The sequence below is a fragment of the Oculina patagonica genome, chromosome 8 (genome assembly GCF_052425735.1).
Source record: "Oculina patagonica isolate OP01 chromosome 8, crgOcupat, whole genome shotgun sequence".
Classification (NCBI taxonomy): Eukaryota; Metazoa; Cnidaria; class Anthozoa; order Scleractinia; family Oculinidae; genus Oculina; species Oculina patagonica.
In genome coordinates, this window is record NC_135765.1 from 24743747 (window position 1) to 24756959 (window position 13213).

The 13213-nt window shown below is 37.6% G+C and overlaps 1 protein-coding gene across 1 annotated transcript in view; it reads right to left on the minus strand.

Moving 5' to 3' along the window:
* Positions 1–13213, minus strand: part of LOC144663565 (uncharacterized) — a 108718-nt gene that overhangs the window by 25662 nt on the left and 69843 nt on the right. The window lies entirely within an intron of this gene.

Below are 13213 nucleotides of genomic sequence, written 5' to 3' on the forward strand. Positions count from 1 at the left end.
TCTTTTAATGAAAATTAACTTAAATACAATTAATTTTTACCTATTACGGTTTTTAAGCACAGTTTTAATGACTTTGAGTACTTTGCAGTAATTTTGGGTGGTTTGGATTGCATGATTTTGTGGTTTTCTATTGTCGCGAACCAATCAGAGTTATATTTTGATTGACAGTTTTGCAAAGTGTAATCGAGCAAGCGGTGAGAATTTGCAACTATTTAACTTTGCAAAAGTTAATTAACTATTTTTTTCTTCACCGCCAGCAGAGACTTGTCAAAGCAGAGGAAGACGACTGACACGTTCAGCAAATACGTGTTCTTTTGGGAATTGGTTAATTCATCCCTGTCGTCACACTGGGAATCACACTACAAATAGAATACAAAGGGCACCAGAAAAGGAGAGATTGTGACAAAAAGTGTTTTTTTTTTAACTGTGAGTTCCTTGTTTATTTCTTTTCCAACAAAATGATAGGGTGTATTTAAAAACGATCAACACTTACTTGTTCTGAAATAGTCTTCCTGTGCTTAGTTTTCACATTCCAAATAATATTAATTACATGCCTATGAAATTAATTTGATTTCCATGATTATGGTCAGTATACCACAATTTGAACAAAAAAAATTGATGTTCATGGGCTGCGTGGCACTTGTAAGAAGACTATAATAGTTAAAATATTAATAATAAAAATACACGAAAAGTGCCAAAATATTCCAGACGTTTTAGGCTTAAGAGTGTATCCATAAGATGACCAGGCAAAAGGTGATACAGCTCATATCACCGATTTCGCCCAAACTTAGCATAAATGTTGGGTATGGTGAGCTATTTACTGTGACAAAACATCAACTCAAAATATTTTATTCCCTTCAAGTTATGGCACCTTTTGCAAAAATGGCCATTTTTCACTAATTTATGCATATTTAATTAGCTGACTTTGATTGACCAGTTCCACAAGAAAAAAAGACTTCTGAAAATACATTTCACTGCATTATATTCTGTGGTTATTAGGCTTTAAGTACAATAATTCACTTCAACCGTCTGATTTGATTTCTTCTCCTCAAACGGTCTTTTGGAAGGTACACATTTCGTACTGTTGGAAATAGCCTTTAACTAGTGCCCAATATCTCCCATGAGCAACAACTTATATACATTATTCTTACATGGGTAATGAAGTCCATCATTAAACTTCACAAAAATGCAACAAAATGTCTGGGGACTTCAATAGTCTATTAGTATTGAGGAACTAAACACACGTGACTTAACGATTTCTTGCTATTTCATCAAAATTCACCGAAACATAGAAGCCATTTATTTGCCTCAATCTGGCACAAAATCGGTACGAAATAGCTAATGAAGCATAAATCTATAGATAAACAATCAAAATATTGGCGAAGATTGGCAGTTAGGGCATTTTTCGGAGCGTTTTCAGAGCCATATAATTCGGCAATGTTGTGATAGTAAATGTAAAAATAGCAGCGAAAGATTTTCTTCAAAAGCTCGCTCAATTCAACATTTAGGCACATCAAAGTTAAGAAACAAGAAAGTAATACTACATACATGCCACTTATCGACACACAGATGCTTTCTTTTGAAGAATTTGTTCTTCCTCGCTGCACTTCGATCCTTCGATCGATCTCAATTGACATGTACTGTTGCTTTGAGGCGCGATGAACTTAGCCAATACATCGTGGGTCATTCTTCGTGAAAGGTGTAAACAGGTTGTCAATAAAGTCATTCAAAGAGCTGTTTAAAGTTCACGGAAGGACACTTGTCTCAGCCAGTTTGAATGAAATAAATTTAACTGGAAAATAAACAGCCGCCATGTTGTATTTGTATCTTTGAGCCTGCCGTTTCAGTCAGCGGTAAAGCCGTACACTTGGGCAAGTACGTAGTGTAGTCATCATATAGTTGTTTGACTAAATCCTATATAGGGATGTTCATAGAGGGGATACATAGCCTAGCCCTACACAGCTACACACGCCTATACATAGCCCAACACAGCTATACACAGCTATACACACGCGTGTTCATTTGCTTTTCCTCCGCAAATGTTTGTTTTCGTCGGAATAAGTAGCGGATGGTGTTATCTACCCTCTGAACAACCGGGGCTTGATCTTAGCCTTATAAGTAGTGTGCGTTTCTTGTAAAAGTGAGAATTTTTTTCAACTTCTCCATTGAATTTTTTTGATAAATAGTTGAAGAGAAATACACTGGATGCAGTGTAATGTATGCGATGCAATCGGTTTTGATGCTCTGAAATTGAGCTCTGAAATGTCGGAAACCATTAAATAATCAGAGCAAGTTTTTCCATCTTATATCAGGTTAAAACTAGTATATTTATTGTTTTTTTTTTTGTTGTTGTTGTTTCTGTCTTTTTTGGGAGGTGGGGGAGGGGGTGAATATGGACATTCGAAGAAATGGCGGTCAGGTTGTCAGCCTGGCCTGTGTACATCTATTCCTTCTGTTCAAATCGTCTATATTATATTACACTTTGACAGCTAGGAGACTGAATTTGTACCCACTCTCTTTTTCGGGATCCCACAAAGTTCTCCATCTGTCCATTTACCGATAAACGTCATTACTGCAGTTTTATTAATTTGTTTTAGAAAAGGGCTTTTATGGGGACAAATTTTTCCTCCTGAATGCCCACATTGCAAGTGACGAATTGCGGCTTCAAATGATAATTTTCTTCATCACCGACTCAATTTAAGTGGCTATGTGAGTTACAAAGAAGCGAATGCAGACTTTTGTAGAGAGCTTAAACCCCGCATTAAAACTAAACAAATTTATTGCAAGACTAGGACTACGCAAGACGGCAAAACTTATTAGCTAAAATATAATGTTTCAACCAGCACAGGTAGTCTTCTGTCTTCTTCGAGGTCAACGCGAGGGAAACCCGTTTTATTCTTTGTTGTTTTCTCTCTCTACATTCACACCTTTATAGATATATGTATATATTTGCTGCGCCATATTAGCCTGTTCCAGGCGTTCGGTTAGTTTGGAACAGGCTAGCGCCATATAGACTGCGTCCCTAAAGGCATTTTGTACGTGAATACTTTGTTCAGTTCAGCACAGACGCTCCCCCAACTAAAGCACTTGCGCAAGAAACGATTACAAAACCTACCTCGCTATCCACCGTATAGTGATTTATCCCGTGGTAAACGTTATTCTCCAATTTTGCTGAGTTATTCATTTTTTCCCATTTATGCCCCGGGGGTAGGGGAATTTGGTCAAAAAATGTAATCGTTATGCGCGGTATTAATCACTATTTCCGCCAGGGGAGGGGAATTTGAACAAGCAATAAAAAAATACAAATGTCTGGAAAGTAACTGGGAGACGTTGACATTTTGATTTATTTAACTGTGTAGTGTCTTTTATGCTAAAAATAATTGTTTATGTTCCAAAATGACGCTAAATGGCGGTATAAAACTGCTCCGACGACGTTTCGGCAATACTGCCTTCTTCAGGGTGCCACCCCCAAAAAGGCAGTATTGCCGAGACGTCGGAGCAGTTTTATACCGCCATTTAGCGTCATTTTGGAACATAAACAACTATTTTGATTTGGTTGCCGTGCATGCCGACCGTTGAACAGAAAAATCAAGAACTCTGTTTCGGTTAAAGTCAAATGGAACAGTATTTTTTCTGGAAAATCTCTTCGGAGATTGACGGAACGTCAGAAATTTTCTTACCATTTGTAAGGTTTCCCAGTTCTAGTCTCCCATCCTTTTGCAAAACACAGAAAAAAAAACAACTTACAGTTCACTTACTTACATTGCTTACGGGACAATTACCTACATCACTTACTGGATAATTACTTACAATACAATTGCTTACATTACTTACACTACATTAAGTTACATTGTATTACTTAACTAATTAATGAATTAAAGAGACTACTTACATACAATACACGTTACTTACAATACTAACAAAGTGCAACACTTATTAAGGTTGACCTACAAATACAATTATTTCCGTACAGTGTTAGCCTTAGGGTTTTCATTCATTTTTTTTCAACAGTTGCTTGTTGCTAAATACGTTTAATTATAATTATCACCCACTTAGATTTCTAACGATTATCATTTGACGCTGCTCCAGTTTTGAGGCTGTTGTAACATGCCAGAAAGACAGAGAAATTTTTCATTTCAGGGGATAAGTTGCGTGTCCTACAGGACCATATATAATATCTCGCCACAAGAAAATTAAAATTAAGTTTCTGTTTATTTTTGGATGTGTCTGGCCTTAGGCCTAGAACTATATTTAAAGAAAGGTTGTATGTTCTCAGCGCAAGATTTTGGCTTACAAGAAGTTGCTTAAAGTTTTGCCAGAAGGTAGAGACAACTCTACAGGACCAGAAAAGATGAATTAGGCTTTCCTTCTCAGTTTTGCAGAAACTACAGAGATCGTTATCTTTTATTCCTACTTTTTTAAGAAAATCATTAGTCGCCAGTCGTCTATGCAGCAATTTGAATTGAAATACAATTAGTTTTGTAGATTTGGTACACTGGAAAGATAGCTGGTAAGCTGCATTCCAGTCTATTGGTTCATGGGCTTCAAAGGCGCAATCCGTAGCCCATTTTTCTTGACTATTGGTTGGACACCTTTGTTTAAGACTAATTAACTTTTTATAGGCCTGTCTGCTTGCCTTACTTGCTTTCATAAATTTCGTATAAAAGCTTTCGTATTGTATATTTGTATTATTGTGTAAGGGTGCTTTGATTTTTTTTAAAGCGGATAACAGCCCGTAAAAAGCAAGATGATTTGTTTCAGTGATACCATACCGATCTTTGAATTCAGCAAAGGATAGGAAAGTATTTGAATCTTTCATCAAATGCGAAACCCTGTAAATCCCTTTTTGCTGCCATTTTTTGTAGAAGATTGGTCTGTTATCGATTCTTATAAGGGAGTTGTGCCAGAGGCTCTGAGAGCAAAAATGGTCCGTATTATTCTCGTAAGTGATTTCAGACCAGATATTTAAGATTTCCACAATAAATGGATAGGATAAATTGACATACTTTGACAGGTCACTTTTGCTAAGGTTGCCGCTGAAAAAGGCTCTGCCACCGTAGTTCCGGAGTTCTAAGTCAAAAAAATATTTCCATTTTCCGTGATTGTTTACATCGGTATATTTTTTTGACCCAGATGGTTTTCATTCCTTTATTGAAGGATTCAATATCAATCATTTTTAACCCTTAACATGCTAAGCGCGGATTATTCCGGGATTTGGAGGAATGGCCATTCTGCCACTTATGACGTCACTAATTTACACGTCAGCAGATTTTTGTGATTTGCATCTTATAGAGCTAGGATAGATCTTTCCACAGGACTATCCATCTTCAATATTGACTGCATTCCGACAGAGTTAATCGAAAAAAACACGATCAGTTTTTGGTGTAAAATTGGTGCTAAAACAGGCCAAAATACCCGTACTTGATCATGATCTCCTTTCCAGGGTTTTCCATTGATTCAGATCAAAACTTTTCAGGCCAGTAGAAGAAGTGCACAGAGTAAAAGATAGAGAGAATAAGAAAGCAGAGAAAAACGAAAAGGAAAGGAGCAAGGAAAAAAATCGGAAAGGTTCAGCAAAAAAAAAAAAAAAAAAAAAATCCAAATTTTGGCTTATGCGCATGCGCCAAAGAAAAAATATTGTACATTTTTCCATGGAAATTTCATCAAAATCTTCCTGCATTGTCAGAAAGTGCATTTTTAGCGAATTTAGAGAACTTTTGGACCGTAGGGCCAAGAAAATCGATTAACGGTTATAAAAAACGCGTTCTTAGGAATAATTTCAACATATTAAGGGTTAAGCCGCCTTTTTCATAGTCATTAATCATTACTTCCCTCTTAACTTTGTCGCCTTTGCCGTTCCATAAGAAATCATAGAAGAGCCTATTGATTTCCCTTAAGACACGGTGATTAGTTGTGAGGGGAGACAAAATATATACAAGTTGGGACGCAATTAAACTTTTTAGAACAGTAATTTTGCCAAAAAGGGTAAGTCGACGTCACTCCCAACAGCTTAGGCTAGTCTCCCATCCTTCAGGTCTCCCACCAACGGAAAGAAATAACAGGAAACTGAGCTACAAATGGTAAGCGACATATATTTCGGTTAGTTTGCTAATTTTGGAAAGAAGCCGTTCCATTTTTCAGTGGTCATTCCAACCGGTTCTCTCCAACAAATGGTAAGCACCCTAGAGTTCGTTCAGCATCACATTGCGGTAAACACGTCAAGCTGTAGCGGAGGAAATTGTTTTCCCTACGACAATTTGAAAATATTCTCATTTTCATCACAAACGCATCCAACGAACACTCGCGGAGGAAAAGCAAATGATCGCGCGTGTGGTCACGCGTGATGGACGCGTGATACCCAGTGAGCAGCCGTACCGCTGACTGAAACGGCAGGCTCAAAGGTAGAAATTCAACATGGCGGCTGTTTATTTTCCAGTTAAATTTATTTCATGCAAACTGGCTGAGACAAGTGTCCTTCCGTGAACTTTGAACAGCTCTTTGAATGACTTTATTGACAACCTGTTTACACCTTTCACGAAGGATGAACCACGATGGATTGACTAAGTTCAGCGCGCCTCAAAGCAACAGTACATGTTCTTACAAATTCTTCAAAAGAAAGCATCTGTGTGTCGATAAGTGGCATGTATGTAGTATTACTTTCTTGTTTCTTTACTTTGATGTGCCTAAATGTTGAATTGAGCGAGCTTGTGAAGAAAATCTTTCGCTGCTGTTTTTACATTTGCTATATCACAACATTGCCGAATTATATGGCTCTGAAAACGCTCCGAAAAATGTCCTAACTGCCTTTTCTTCGCCAATATTTTGATTGTTATCTATAGATTTATGCTTGATTAGCTATTTCGTACCGATTTTATGCCAAATTGAGGCAAATAAATGGCTTCTGTGTTTCGGTGAATTTTGATGAAATAGCAAAAAATCGTTAAGTCACGTGTGTTTAGTTCCTCAATACTAATAAAATATTGAAGTCCCCAGACATTTTGTTGCATTTTTGTGAAGTTTAATGATGGACTTCATTACCCATGTAAGAATAATGTATATAAGTTGTTGCTCATGGGAGATATTGGGCACTAGTTAAAGGCTATTTCCAACAGTACGAAATGTGTACCTTCCAAAAGACCGTTTGAGGTTCCAAAAGACCGTTTGAGGAGACGAAATCAAATTTGACGGTTAAAGTGAATTATTGTACTTAAAGCCTAATAACCACAGAATATAGTGCAGTGAATTTTATTTTCAGAAGTCTTTTTTTCTTGTGGAACTGGTCAATCAAAGTCAGCTAATTAAATATGCATAAATTAGTGAAAAATGGCCATTTTTGCAAAAGGTGCCATAACTTGAAGGGAATAAAATATTTTGAGTTGATGTTTTGCCATAGTAAATAGCTCACCATACCCAACATTTATGCTAAGTTTGGGCGAAATCGGTGATATGAGCTGTATCACCTGTTGCATGGTTCTGCCCTGTTCTCTCACGGGCACACTATTAATCCTTCTTTAGTGGAAAGATGTCCGTGGTCAATATACTTCTATTTAAATATCAGTTTATTGGATTGCTTTAATTAAAAAAAATACGCAATAACATCTCAGTTGTATACATAAAAATGCGAATCCGTTTTACTACCTTTTGAGTATAAGTGGTTGATTGAGGAAGAGAACATTACGTCACCTGCAAAAAACAGTTCACAAGTTGCGCATAACCCTTGTTCATGCGCTTTACTGCGTACCTAGTTCAGCTTTCAATGATGCGCAGTTTGGTTTATCTTCAAGAGAAGTGGCTGCTCATTTTACCGTCGGAGAGTGAATTAAAATGTCTACTATACCAAACCAACAGTAAGAATAGAAACAATTTTGATACCAAAATTGTCCTTCATGAGCAATGTATAAAAGAATCGCAAATACAAAACTGCTAGTGTTGAAAAAGTGCTACTCTGAAGACGGCAATGAAAATACAAATATGGCGACTCACCTGCCGAGCTCCGACTCGGTCTGTTACGGTTGGTGAAAGTTAATTTAGAAATTTCCTCAATCAATATTTTCGTTACAACGACGTAACTGATTTTATTTTTAATCCAACAGTGACTAAACTTTCACTCAAATAACTTATTTTGTTATTCCAGCAATCCACGCAAGATATCGTAGTTTAAACCTTGCTCACGATCACTTTATGGAATAGAAATTGGCTACGAAGTTAATTTCTTGAGTCCCGAATCTGAATTTGATTAAAATTCTAAGTTATGTTGGCAAATTCCTGAGACGCTAGTATCTCGTAAAGCCCTGGCCAAACGGTAACGCAAGTGGATGCAAGTTGAACTTACTTACAAACTTGCGTTGGGTGGCCAAACGGACTCGCAAGTTTACTCGCAAGTGCACGCAAGTTGTCAAAAAAGCCATTTAAATGCAATTGCGCGCGCTGCAATTCAGTATTTGAAGTAAGCAGCAAAACTTGCGTTGAATTTGATCTCGACCAAAGTGAATGCAAGTCATCGTAAGTCAACGCAAGTGCACGCAAGTCAAGGCCAAACGGAGACGCAAGTAAACGCGTTTTCAACTTGCGTCCACTATGGCATCGATCGTTTGCAGAAACTGACACGATCGTAGGCTATCAAAGCGATTGGAAGCGATCAGGGGGTTCTCATATGATTGTCCCGATCGTCCGGTATATGCAAAGTGCCCGGCCAAAGCCTTGGTCCAAAACAATTATTTTGGCGCCAAACTCAACATAATGAAACAATCACAAAGACCTCGTGCGTAAGTCGGTATAACATTCAATGTTCATGAAAGTAAAAATGTAGATATTCGAGATACAAACAAGATAATAACTCCTGATCTTTTCTTTGTTTCGGCATATGAACATTCCAATCGATTTTATACCGATTGACGCACGTGTGTTTTTTTTTTCAAAACTCCGATATCGCTTATGGCAGCCTTCGATGCAAGAGCAAACCTCGTGGTCTCCATTCTTATCGGTATTGCCGTTTTACAGCGAAAGAGGGAGAGAGAGGCCAAACGGAAACGTAGTTCTGGGTAATATTGATGCACCATGGGACAGTTTGGATCGCTTCGATCGTCTTCCTGTGTGAAAGTAGTTCTCATTTAATCGTTTGCGATCGCCGCGGTCTGCGACCGATCGCCCGGATAGAACATGAGCGATCGAAGCGCTCGTGATCGCCCCAATCGTTGCAGACGTTAGCGATGGTCTCTGTTATAGTCTCATATGATCGCCCCGATCGAAAGCAAACTTTTTGAAGCGACAGAGGCGATAGAAACGATCGGGGAGATCATATGAGAACCAGCCTTTACGATAAACCTCTTCTTGTAATTAGTCACGAGCATATATTGGATAAAGAAAAGACCTGTGACAGTCGATCCCATCGGGACTCCCAAATAAAAGTGTCAGAAAGTCGAATTTTAAATCCCCTAATGTAAAGGAGACCACGCTGGGTGTAGCTCAGACTTTTTTGTCCACTAAAACACTATTTGCATCAGTTTTTGTTCAACTCGAATGGTGTATCTATCATTTATTTAAAATCTGCCAGCAAACAAAGCAGTTTTAACAGCAGGGGAAAGCTTTAAAGTTAAATGTTTTTTTCTGCCCTCGCCCCTCTTAAATTTTTTTTTCAAACGCTCTAAACTAAGGTTACCTAATAGGACTGTATTTAATTCTTCTTAAACCTTATTTAACTCCCTACTATTTCTCGTTCTTATCTATTTGTCGCTTTCAACACAGTATTTCTGCGACAAACTAGTTTTGAAGATGGCTGTTAACCAGTTCTACAGTCTGCTGTCCTGGTGTTCTGGTGGCATGTTGGCAATTTCCTCACAGAGCCCTCGAGTCTCCAAAGAGTGTGCTTGACCCATAGCAGCATCGAGTTCTTCCACATTTGTGTAAAGATTTGCTTCGTACTTTGACATGTCCAGATCCAGATAGTGCTGGAAAAAATATTGAAAGTGATGATAGGCAAATAGATCAGTCACAGCCTAGTTGGCTGCTGCGAGACACACGTACATATATAGCTTAAAGCCATATTTGAATTATCACCAAAACTAAAAACTTTCAGTAACCGAGCTTAAAATTCCCATCATTTTTTTCCTTTCCTCTTAGGGGACATTGCAGCATGCAGTGCGTGCGCCACACATGAATCTTTATTAATGACCAAGCTTGCCATGTAGGTCATGGTTAGAGCATCTGACCGGTTTGCAAAAGGTTATGGGCTCGCGATTCCCGTCAAGGACTCTTTTTTCCCACACTCGTGATAATAGAAAATAACATCGTTGTCACCTTTCTATATTCCTTGCAAACTAAACTTTTTGTTCGTGGTATTGTGTATTTACCGTACCCAAATTCGCAAGTAGCCAATCAGAAGCACGATCTACTGTCCTGATATCCTACGATATTAAGTCACTGACCTGATATGCCACAATATCACGGTCACTTTCACGTGAAATAGTGCTACTGTGGGATGAAAAGAAAAGAGGTGTTACCAAAAGAACAGAACTTCGTATTTCAAGTTTAGCTGTTGTTAACCGGTCGTAAAGGGAGTAAAAACTTTCCCGCCAAAACCAAACTTTTGCACGCTCGCCAGTTGCGCGATGTTTGCCGACGCGTACTGATTTTGAAAATGTGTAGAATAAAACTTCAAACAAACGAGTCAAAAAATTTCCAAAACAGCAAATTGATAAAAGATACAACAAATCTTCTTGCGGGCCACACATCCCAACTACTAAAATTTCACCGGATTTTTGGGTGAATTTGGGTACGGCAAATACCGAATCGTACCTTTCTGGTACGCTTCGGCGGCATATCAGGCTCGTTTGGTCTCGCCATTGCCATGGCGCGACCAAACTCGCCTGATATGCCGCCGAAGCGTACCAAAAAGGTATGATTAGGTATAAGAATCGGTTTACGACTTTATCACGACAGTATAACGATATTCGTGCTACCTCCTATGGTACATTCAGTATACATGTGCATGCACACCAGATACAACAATAGACCTTTCTTGGGGGGTTTTAACTACGACAAAACTGATAAGCAACTTGCATGCAAGTCAAGGCAGCCTTTTTGCTGACACTTTTGTTTTATCTCATAAATGCCAGCCATGGCGGCATTTGTGTTATTATCTCTTTTTTACCTCTTCCTGCAAGAATCCAGTTGTTATCTGGTGGAGACGTTCAAAGGAAGGACGATCGTCCGGGTTGTCACGCCAACAATCTAACATTATTTGGTACCTGTTTATGACAAATAACTAAACTTCATGGATTTTTTTTGTCATTGAATTAAAATATTATTCAAATAAAATTAGTCCATGATTTGAGGAGAAACATTTATTACTTTTTATTAAATAGAGTGAATTCGTGTAACCCGTTTTTTATATGTCAATGAGTCGTATAATATTCTAATGTTTGTGTACAATAAAACAATACACGAGTGGTCAGAAAACCTCAAAGAAATCACTTTAATAGTTAGACAGAAAATAAGTATCTTTCTAAACAGGACGTATCTTTCTTTAAGCACTTCAAGAACATGTTCAACCTAAATCGAAAATTAGCGGTCTGGTTCAAATCACGCAGGATTTAGTCATTTCACATTGTTGTTTTTCAGAAGATGGGAAAGAAATTTGCCAAGAGTAATAGAACACGTGCACAGCTATTTTCCTGCTCATTAAACCTTTTGTTTGCTAAACAAAAGTTGTTTGTCATCGTGATTTGCTAAAGCTCCCCATTGGATTGCTCGCGCAGAATTGTGTTACAGTCAAGTTTAATTTGTTTTTCTTTACGGGATGTTGAATATAAAATGTTTGTCTAAAATCGCAAGACAATTCAAGGCATGATAAATTTTAAGCCCCGTTATCTGTTTTGGTTTTTACATATTGGTAAATGCTTGAATTTTAACCTGACTTCCACATGCAAATAATTACGATTTGTCCGCAATTTTCTGTTTTCCTGTACAGCTCATTTAAATATTACACGGCGCATTTGCATATAAAAAACGGGTTACACGAATTCACTCTAATGTATCCTTTCGTAATAATACATTCTTACAAGTATCACAAATTTGATTGTGGATGAATTCAGCAATTGTGTCTGTAGTTAGTTGTCAGGAATGGTGTTCAATCCTTAGAAGGAGTTATTAGGTAGACTTCCGATAATTTACTTTACTTACAATTCATCACTGACATGATCTGGCTGATTCATTCTGTACTTGTTGACCTTCAGCTCATACACTACCTTCCACTCACCCCAACCGGAATAAGGGAGGCCTCCTGCAAAGCAATTTCGTATTAAGAATGTTTTTATTCTTTTACCGAATTCACAATTCACTCTGGTCACAAGTACGAAAATATATACCAAATGGTGTCTTTTGTTGTGCTGCCGCTAACAATCAGAAGTTTTTATTTTGCAATTATGCAAAGAGCAAATTAAGTAGTAGTTATCAATAGAAAACAAACTGCGACCCTTTTTTTGAAAGGTATTATTCCGACTATTTTCCCTAGGGCACAAATAGTTAGGAAGATGACTACAAAGGGTTAAATAGCTTTTTTACGTATTTAACGTAACTAGTTATCGCACCTAATGTAAAGATCTCATACAGAACAATGCCATAAGACCATCTGTCGAGAAAAAGATAATACGATAACATTAGTATAGTATTATCACAGTCTGGCTTTTGAATGCTCAACTCCACCGGTTGCTTTACCAACCTATCTTCAAAGCGGAGCTGCTTTACCTTCCGTCATTGAGGTAAAAGTAAAACTGTGTTTTGTGATAATGCACACATTGTGTGCCTGTAGGCCCCGTGACAGAAAAATAATATAAAAAGGAGGAAAAAAGAAGAAAATTAAACAATAATAACAAGTACTATGAACAGATAATTGATTCCGTCAGAAAAATCCTATACATCATCAACCATCCCAAAAAAACGCATTAAAGTAGATGCCATAATTATAAAATTTCTCTTTTCTTTAAATGTCACAGAAGATTAATTTCCTTAAGTGCTGAAAAATTTGCCTTTTTTTATGTATTACTTACACGTCACTTTTCTCGGACACTCGGACATTATTCTCGTCAGCATCATTGAACAAATGTTCTGGCGCTGTCCATTTGATTGGCAGCCGGCCCTGGTGATAATAAATAAGATAATTTATGCCCAGAAGAAGAATTATCTTTGAGAAACAATTTAAACGAATTCAAGATCC